This window comes from Taudactylus pleione, unplaced genomic scaffold, assembly GCF_031769625.1.
Source record: "Taudactylus pleione unplaced genomic scaffold, aTauple2 ptg000032l, whole genome shotgun sequence".
NCBI classification, from domain to species: domain Eukaryota; kingdom Metazoa; phylum Chordata; class Amphibia; order Anura; family Myobatrachidae; genus Taudactylus; species Taudactylus pleione.
The window spans coordinates 44,664,690-44,673,807 of NW_028284434.1; the positions used below are offsets into that span (position 1 = coordinate 44,664,690).

Here is a 9,118-nt window from a genome sequence, read left to right on the forward strand (position 1 = left end):
ACCTCTTGTAAGTGTTGAAGGTGTTCAGAGTACGTCTTTGAAAAGATGATAATATCATCTAGATACAGGAGAACGGTTTCAAAATTCTTGTGCCCCAGACAGTGTTCCATCACCCTTTGGAAGGTTGCAGGTGCGTTACACAATCCAAATGGCATATGAGTAAATTCATATAATCCCATTGGGGTGGTGAAAGCGGTCTTCTCTCGGTTGGTGGTGGCCATTGGTATTTGCCAGTATCCGCTTGTCAAATCTAAGGTCGAAAAGTAGTTAGCAGACTTGAGTGCAGTGAGAGACTCCTCGATCCTGGGTAGGGGATATGCATCCTTGTGGGTAATGTTATTCAGCTTCCTATAGTCTACACAGAATTGTAGTTGTCCATCTTTTTCTGAACCAATACCATGGGTGCCGCCCATGGGCTATGACTCTCCTGGATGATCCCGTTGGCCTTCATGTCCTCCAACATCTGACGCACCGGCTGGTATAACGCTGGGGCTAGTGGACGATGTTTTTCTTTGATAGGGGGTGCGTCCCCAGTGGGGATCCGATGCTGTATATCTGCGACAACACCCAGATCCGCTGGACTCTGGCTGAAAGTCTCCGCATTTTCCTCTACTACTTGGAGAGCCCCTCGCCTGTGTTCCTCTGAAATACTGGCACCCCCAATTTGAATCTCCTTCCACCACTCAGCCTTCTGTTCACACACCAGGTCAGTCTTTGTGGTCATGTTGAGTTGATCAGCTTGGATTTTTGAGTGCAAAACATCCTGGAACGTGGTCCAGAGTAACTTGGCCAGCGGTTGATTCTGATACAACTTAACTGACCGGTTATGTGGGTTAAGTATTCACACTGGGACCTTTCCATTTTCAACTGTTACTAAGGTGCTTGCCACCACTACATCATGTTTAGCTGGGCTCAGGCATGACTCAGAGCTTCATAGTTCTGCTCATTTGGGCCATAGTGAGTTTTACCCCAGAGGATGGTCTTGGAATTTGGCTGCAGTTTGAAAGGTTTGCCATCTGTTAGCTGCACCTTCCCGACTTCACCATTACTCGCAAATTTTTGATGTCCTTTTCTGCAAGACACGTTGTCCCTGCGAAGCCACTCTAGACAACTCTCCTCTCAAAGTGGACACCAATTCTTCAGGACACTTCTGTAGGATGTTCATTCCTAAAATTATAGGAGCCACCTTGGCATCGCTTGTTTCGGTCACCAAGCACCCCTGCCGTAGCAGAAGAGTCTCTTCAATTTTTACATCCGCTTCCCAGTAACCAATGCAGGAAATTCCCAGGCCGTTACTAGCTATAAGTTGCAGCCAAGTTGGTGGAGGTAATAGTCTGTCCCCACAGTGTTGTCGGAAGGCTGAGAGTTGTATTGTAGTAATCTGTGACCCAGTATCTAGCATTGCTAGTGTCTCTACGCCATCGATTAGTATTGGAATCGTCAGGCACGGTCCAATATAAAGGGGGCCACCACTTTTCAGGGTCTGGGTCTACTCTGCTTGCTCTCCCCGAGGGTCGGCCCCCACCCTCGGGGAATTGGAGTTTAAATCCTCTGAGCGACTACAATTCCTTTCTACGTGGCCTGCTCTCTGACATCGCCTACAGATCGGGCGGCTCTGCCCATCAAATTGATCAGTCGACCTAATTCCACCCCTTCGGGGAGGATCCCACCAATCGCTTGAGAAATTCCTTTGTTCAGTTCTCCACCTAGGTTTGGTGGGACCAGTATTTTGCTGCTTTGTGATGTGCCACATCTCCTTTCGCATTTCTGCCATCCCACCGTCAAGTCTTCCAGTTGTGTCTTCAGGGTTTGCAACGGGTCTGTAGATGGAGCTTGAATACCTTGTATTACGGTATCTTTGCTTTTTGACGTTTTCTCAGAACATGGGTGCTCATGGAATCCTGGCATCTCTGGGAACTCCACATTTCAGTTTGTATTAGTGCCTACTACTCTGATCGCGGCCTCTTTAAAATCCAAAAATGAGTCATCTGGCTTCTGCAGTCTCAACAACCGTAATTGTGCTTGAATACTTTCTCCCATGGACCCTTCGATAAGTTGAGTTATTAGGGCCTCGTCAGTGTTTCTGACTTCCTCTGCATCGACAGCCTGTATTGCTCGTATGGCTTCCTGTAAGTTCAATGCGTCGTCACGGAGGGTTTCTCCCGATCATTGCTTAACAGCATAAAATTTCATTTTTAGTTCAGGGAGTGTTCGTGTTTTGAAGGTAGTGGCTAGCCTTTTCAACACCTGATCTACATTTTTCCTCTCATCCAATGGCCATGAGTTCACTTCCCTAAGGGCTGATCCTTTTAATTGGCCTATCAATATCTCTACCTGTTGTTGATCACTTAGGGGATACAGCCGAAACATAGATTTCATTTTATTTTTAAATTCAGTTAAGGTGTTTCCTTCTGGACTGTGGACATCCCCACTGTATGTTGTGAGCCATGGGGCTCCAAAGTAGTATGGCAGGGTGATTGGATTGATTTGTGCCGTTGCAGGTGTAGCTTGTTCTGATCTGTTGTGTTCATCGCTGGGCTCCCCCCATGAGGGAGGTTGTTCTGTCGTCATGTTTTTCAATGGTCATTGATTTCCTTACTTTGGACTCCGAATCCTGTTTGTGACGCCAAATGTTATATCCCCCAGGTACTTATGTATCTAGGTGTGTCACAGTGTGAGTATGCACGGCAGTTATGTTTCTTTTTACCTGACAGCCGAGCTCGGGTTCCCGATTTGAGGTTCGATTAGGCTACTTCAGAGAGGTAAGGAATACAGGTCCCGACCAATGATAGCTCAGGGAGCAGTCTCAAGTTCCAGCTAGTTTAGTGGAACTAGTGGATATAGTACATCAATAACTTATAGATTCAAGGTATATTACTGTAAATTAAAATCTCATTACAAGCAAATATTTTTCACTCAATAATCAACTTTAAGGACAAAAAAATGGTTTATTGTACAGGAACTGTGGGACCCAACGTCATCTGTCACGGTTAATTAGACGCAATTATTTGACCAGGTTACATGATATCAATATGCTAAATCACACACTTATGAACAACTTACCAACAATGCGCCTATACTCAAGTATACACTTCAGTTGTCAGGTTAACTTGTGGATACTCTTGACATATGTGAATACGTGAACATGACTGAATAACTCAATACTCTTACTTAATTTCTCTTACTCAAGAAAATAATATATTCAGTAAATCAACATTAACTCAGAGCATGTCCATGTACCTGTGCACAGGTTTGGAGTCCCTCTTTTATGTGTACCGGTATGGATATATAAGCATATATATTTAATTTTAATCGTTTCACCGTAGTGGGGGTAAGTTCCTGTCCTGGCAGTGGGCACGCTGAGTGGAGAAGGTTATTCCAGAGACACGGTATATTAACTGTGTATATTTCAGCTACTCTGGGACGATACGCCATATGGGAGCAAACACATGCCGCCAGAGACCAAAATGCTGCCATACGGGAGCAAACACAGGCCTTTGTGCATTACAAAGGGAGCTGGTGGCACAAAGGGCCCTTAGGGAAGTGCCATCAGCATCTACATCCAGCTCTAGTCCCCAAACAGCCTCACCAATGAATCCCCCGAGGCGAAGTGCCCGTACACGGGGGAGTGCAACTTCAGGGTCAGGGAGGGGTAGAGGCTCATCTGCCTCACAGTAATTTTGGTTGTTTTTAAAATTTGTGGTTTATTTTCCTGATACCTCACTAGTTTAGTAAAGTAAGTTAAATTAAATTTGTGTCTGTCTTTCTTTATAAACTAAACTTAGATTGTATCGTTTATTTTCAACTATATTTAAATAGAACGGATGTTTGTATTTATTTAGCCGCAAAAAGTAGGTTTACTGGAAAAAAAAAAACGATTGTGACTTTTAGCCGGGGCGAAAACTTATCCCCAAGACTTTTCGCCGGGGAGAAAAGTCTATGCAAAAAAACAGGGATCATTTTTCAGCATACAATAGGGGTTGAAAAAAAGTCCTGAATTTTGGCTCCAAATCGAATAAGGGTTCGATTTAGACACTATCAAATGAATTAAGAATTATGAGTATTTACATCCTTAAAAAGGTGATTTTACACTTATATGCATATTTATATATGTTTATGGATTGAAATATTCCTTTGTAACCTTTTATAAAAAATATTTACATTTTTCACATACAACTCTCCATTGTCACTTTAGTCTATTTCTTGGCGAGATTATGGTAATGTTTTATGTGCGGGTTTCGAACTCGCACCCTATTACATTGCATGAGTTGTATGTACAACCTGGGGAAACATCTGGATGCGAGTTTGAAAAATGTGTATTTGGAAATATTCAAGTTTGCAGGATCGTGCACGCTATTACATTGGTCGAGATTACAAAATGTGCGAGTTTTCCAGGAAACTTTCAAAATCGAAAAACTCGAACTCTATTACATCCCGCCCAAAATATTTAACATTACATTGATGTACTCTCTTAAAATGTAAGGAAACATTGTGTTTCTAATCCTTTTTTGATGTTCCTTAAATGCTCAGAGAGCCTCTCCTTTAATGTTCTGGTGGTCTTTCCACCATATTGGCTCCCACAGGCATATTCCAATATATTGTAACAGGGTCGGGGAACTGGTACCATCTCCTGGGGTAGAAGGCACTGTGCAGCAGCTGAGAAATCACACAAAGTCCTTGGTCTGGTGCAACTGGCCTCAGCCAGTTTTATTATGCAGCAAAACAAAATAGCAAAAATAAACACCTTGCTGTCTGGCACTAACTAAACACAGTGATCCTAGCTCACTAATAAAACAAAGTACAAGAAATTTTTACAAGGCATACAGTAGTTCACCTGGTTTCAGCAACCTAATGAAAGACTCTCCTTTCCCCAGGCAGTGTCTTCCCATTCTGATCAGCCTTACAGCCTTAAAACACAGCCACACAGCTGAAAGCCCTAATTAACCTCCTGTTAAGCTAACAGCCCAAAAATCTACTAACACAAACATCTTCCTGTGCTTCAAAACACATAGGTCAGGAATCTGGGTGAGACACAGCTGAGAAGCTGCACAGGAGAGTGCAGCACCAATGGTAGGAGTGTGGTACTTCAGCGGATTGTGGTAAGCACATTGTCATGCCTTGGCAAAATACCAAAAAAAACACCTCTTCTATGTGGAATTATTTTTACCCTAATCCTGGCATTTGTCAAGGCATCTGTACCATTTGTCGTGCAAAAGTAAGTCAAGTTTCACCATCTAGGAGTTAATTTAAGTAATTTACCAAAATCTGGAAATTGAAATAAAATAATAACAAGCAGTCCAGCATCAGTTACTGGCAGTATGGATAGATACCAGCACATGCAATCTCCACTGCCAACACCATCATCAACCTCTTATTTAAAGGTTGGAGGTACAGTAGTCCTGCATCTAATTTGCAAAGGCAAACTGACTTGCCTATCCATGATTCCCAATAAGTATTGTTGTGTGCTAGGGCTGCTGCTGGGGGTAAATCTTCAACACAGATTCAACATTTGTCTGTGAAACAATTATTTGCAAGAGGAACTAAATAATGCACAGCAGATCATTGAAGCCATGACATCTATGTTAGCACTAGATCTGCGTCCAATATCCGCCATTGATGCATTTGGTTTTAGACGATTAGTTGAGGTCTTATGCATCCACACTACCAAATTCTATCTTAATTCTTTTTTCATCAGAACAGCAATTTGTCACCTGTACTGGGACGTTAAATAAAAAGTTATTCATTACCATTCTATCTCAATTCTTTTTTTTATCAGAACAGCAATTTGTCACCTGTACTGGGATGTTAAATAAAAAATTATTAATTACCTACAAAATGCCATTGTACTAACTCTCCACTAACTACAGATATGTGGACAAGTAGGATTATTCAAACTAAGGAATACATGATTGTGACATCCCACTGGGTGGGCATATTACCTTCAGCAGCAGTATCTGACACGCAAATCCAGCTGAATCACAGGCAGGCTACCCTCTGTATCACTGGCTTTACTAAGAGGTGTACTGGTATCAATCTGCTGGAAAAACTAAGATATGTTATTGCAAAATAGCTGAGACTCTCCTCAGGATTTGTAATTTCTGATAATGCAAGTAACATTGTGCAAGCATTTCCACTTGGTCAACCAGGGTAGTGACCAGGTGGAAATTTGCTCATTATCTGCTTCAGTGACTGGAGGAACAGCAACAAGCTGTCATGACGTACACATCAAACCATGGGATGGGGAGAGGGGGAAGGGAAGGTTATTTTAACCAAGCACACTGGAGAATACTCTTCATTTTTTGCAAGCAACTGAAATAATTTGAAATTGTAACCAATGAATTGAGTTAGGACCCTGTCAGCCTAAGTCTGGTCATACCCTTAATTAAACTACTGGAAAAGCAGCTAGAGAAGCTGAAGGAGGAGATTAAACTATGTGATTCCATCATTTATGTTGGACTTGTAGATCAAGTTCATTATTTGTTTTACCAGGACCAAACGGTTTGCAACAACTTGCAATTGGATCACTACATTTTAACAACCATACATAATCCTAGGTTTAAGTCCTATGTAATGTCTTTTTTCCAACTGACAGATCTTAAGAGATGCAAATAGCTCATTGCAAGCAAATTGTCAGCTCCAGGGGCACATGACAACATCTCCTGTTCAGTTTCTAATGATTATGCTGCTGTCAGGTAAAAATGACCTTTTCCAAGAAACCTACTGGTGATGATGATGAGTCAACTTAGCGCACCACAGTGAAAAATGATGACACCTGGCCAGTCTTAAAAGAATTGCCCACATATATTGATACCTCAATCTGAAACAGTAAACATCAATAGAATGACGGCCGGAAACTTTTTTTTCCTGTAGTTCAGATTAAATCCCTCCCTTTACAAGTACCTAAGAAAATCCATTAAGTTGATATGAGCAACCACTATTTTATATTGCTGTTCTGATGGGCATGTATGGGACCAGCATTGGGAGGGTGTTCTGGTTCCTGTAGAGCTATTTGGAGATTTCTGGGGTACCTCCTAAGTGAGTTGGCGCTCAGCTTAAATATATTTATGTATGTGCTGTTATCATGTGGCACAACAGTATGCAATTATATGACCCAGAGTGGGTGCTATTATTATGTAGCATTAGGGGTGCTGGTATAGAGGAGCCTTGACATGGCCCGTCACTTAACCATATATTTGCAAATGTATGCAACAAAGACCTCTGAATTTCTATTGCCATGTAGTATTCAAGCCTTTCTGCTGATTTTTTTGCAGTGTGCTGAAAGGAAACTTTTTTCTTTTTATTCCTGTAGTTCACTGTCCAACAGTAGTCAGCAAGCATACAGGCTTTCCACCTACCCTGATATCTTCTTTCTTTTGCTGAAATGTTTTGGTGGAATTGCTCACCATACTTGTCACTCACTGCACCACAGTTGACAGGGAAGTCCAGGTGAGAGTCGAGAAAGTGGATTTTGAGTGACATGTTGCAGCCTAATTGATACTTTTGTTGAATGTTATTCACAATCTCAGCAAACTTTCCAGCTCTTTTGTTACCCAAGAAGCAATGCACAACACCTTTACAGGCTTCCCAAGCTGCTTTCTTTAATAACCTCAAGAACTCGGTCAAAGTTTTCATCCTTAAGAAGTTGACGAATTTGCGGACCAACAAAGATTTCTTCCATAACTCTAGCATCATTCAGAAGTGGAAATTTTCACTTCCAAGTACTTAAAAAAGCTTCTCCATATTTGTTCATACCCTTTACAAAGTTCTTCATGAGTCCGAGTTTTTTGTATAAAGGGGACATAAGAATTTTGCTTCAATCAACCAGGGGATTGTGATTTTTCACCATGGCTTACAATGGCTCAGCATTCTTGTATTCAGTATGCCAACCTATATATTCTCTGGAAGCCAAAATTCCCTAATATTTAACAAAATATCTCTACACCATAAATGGGCTATATATCTGGACAGAGAGATGAGAGTTTTAAATGTCATGTTCATTGTTCACATGCTGAAATTAATTAGAAGTAACTATTTTCTTATCAGAAACATTTTCACACAGTCTTATTATTACTGTACTTTACTATGGGTTGTGAACCAGCATCAAAATTATATTTTTACAAAGCAAAATTCTGACCGCATGAAGACAAGGTTACAAGTCTCCACGCGATTATCAGCACTATGCTCCCGTAAAATGAATGTGAATAGTGATGGCGACAGTATGACTATTTGTAAATATTATAGGCAATAAAGAAGTCAGCACATTATATCAGCCATGCCAAAATTATGGAGATACTAATAGGCAGCCTCCGGTAATGAGACTCTTTTTTTATTTGATTGGGTCTGTGATTTGAATTGATTGGGCCTGTGATTTGCTGGTTGGATAACATTTGTTATTGGCTTATTAATTAATTATTAATTTATTCTTCTACAATTATCAATTTCTATTGGCATGGTGAATGGATAAGTTTGTTTTTAGGTTATTAATTATCACTGAGGCCTTAGATTTGGTAATGTATTATATATTTAATTTTCTACTAGGCTTTTACTTTTAGGATATTAGTTCTTAATTAATTAAAATATTCTATAGGGTTTTATAGAGAATCAAACTGCCATCCTGTCTGCCACTGCTGTGACACTTTGTTTAATAGATGTGCTACAGTATATTCTTTTCTCTCTGTCACTTAGTCTAGCCAGCCAGCTCACTGCAGCCTTTGGCCAATATTGGTGATAGCAATATTGTTAGCTGTGAGTTGGTAAAAAAATGGACTGGAAATTAATGCTATAGATGTTAATAACACTGTAGGAACTAAAACAGGTCCAAATTACATGATTTTAGCTATTTTTATACCTTTTTAAAGAAAACCAAAACATTTCAGAGCGATACTTACTGTAGAGCAATAGGCTATATGGCCCCTACAGGAGAAGGAAGGAGGAGTAATGTGCATCATCTGGGTGGTGGCCAGCCACAGTCTGCATGCCCACTTGCCTAAACATCTGCCCTTCCACTCTCTGACCCCAGCAACCAGCAGAAAACCATATTGGACAGCCTCCAGGCATTCCTGCACTGACTGGTACCCTTCTCAGACAGCTGCTCCTGGACAGACCCGCAGGAATGTTA

At 41.1% G+C, this 9,118-nt stretch overlaps 1 pseudogene; it reads right to left on the reverse strand.

Moving 5' to 3' along the window:
- Positions 1–1,489: 1,489 nt before the first annotated feature.
- LOC148539066 (uncharacterized) lies at positions 1,490–2,571 on the reverse strand (annotated as a pseudogene).
- Between the last annotated feature and the right edge of the window lie 6,547 nt (positions 2,572–9,118).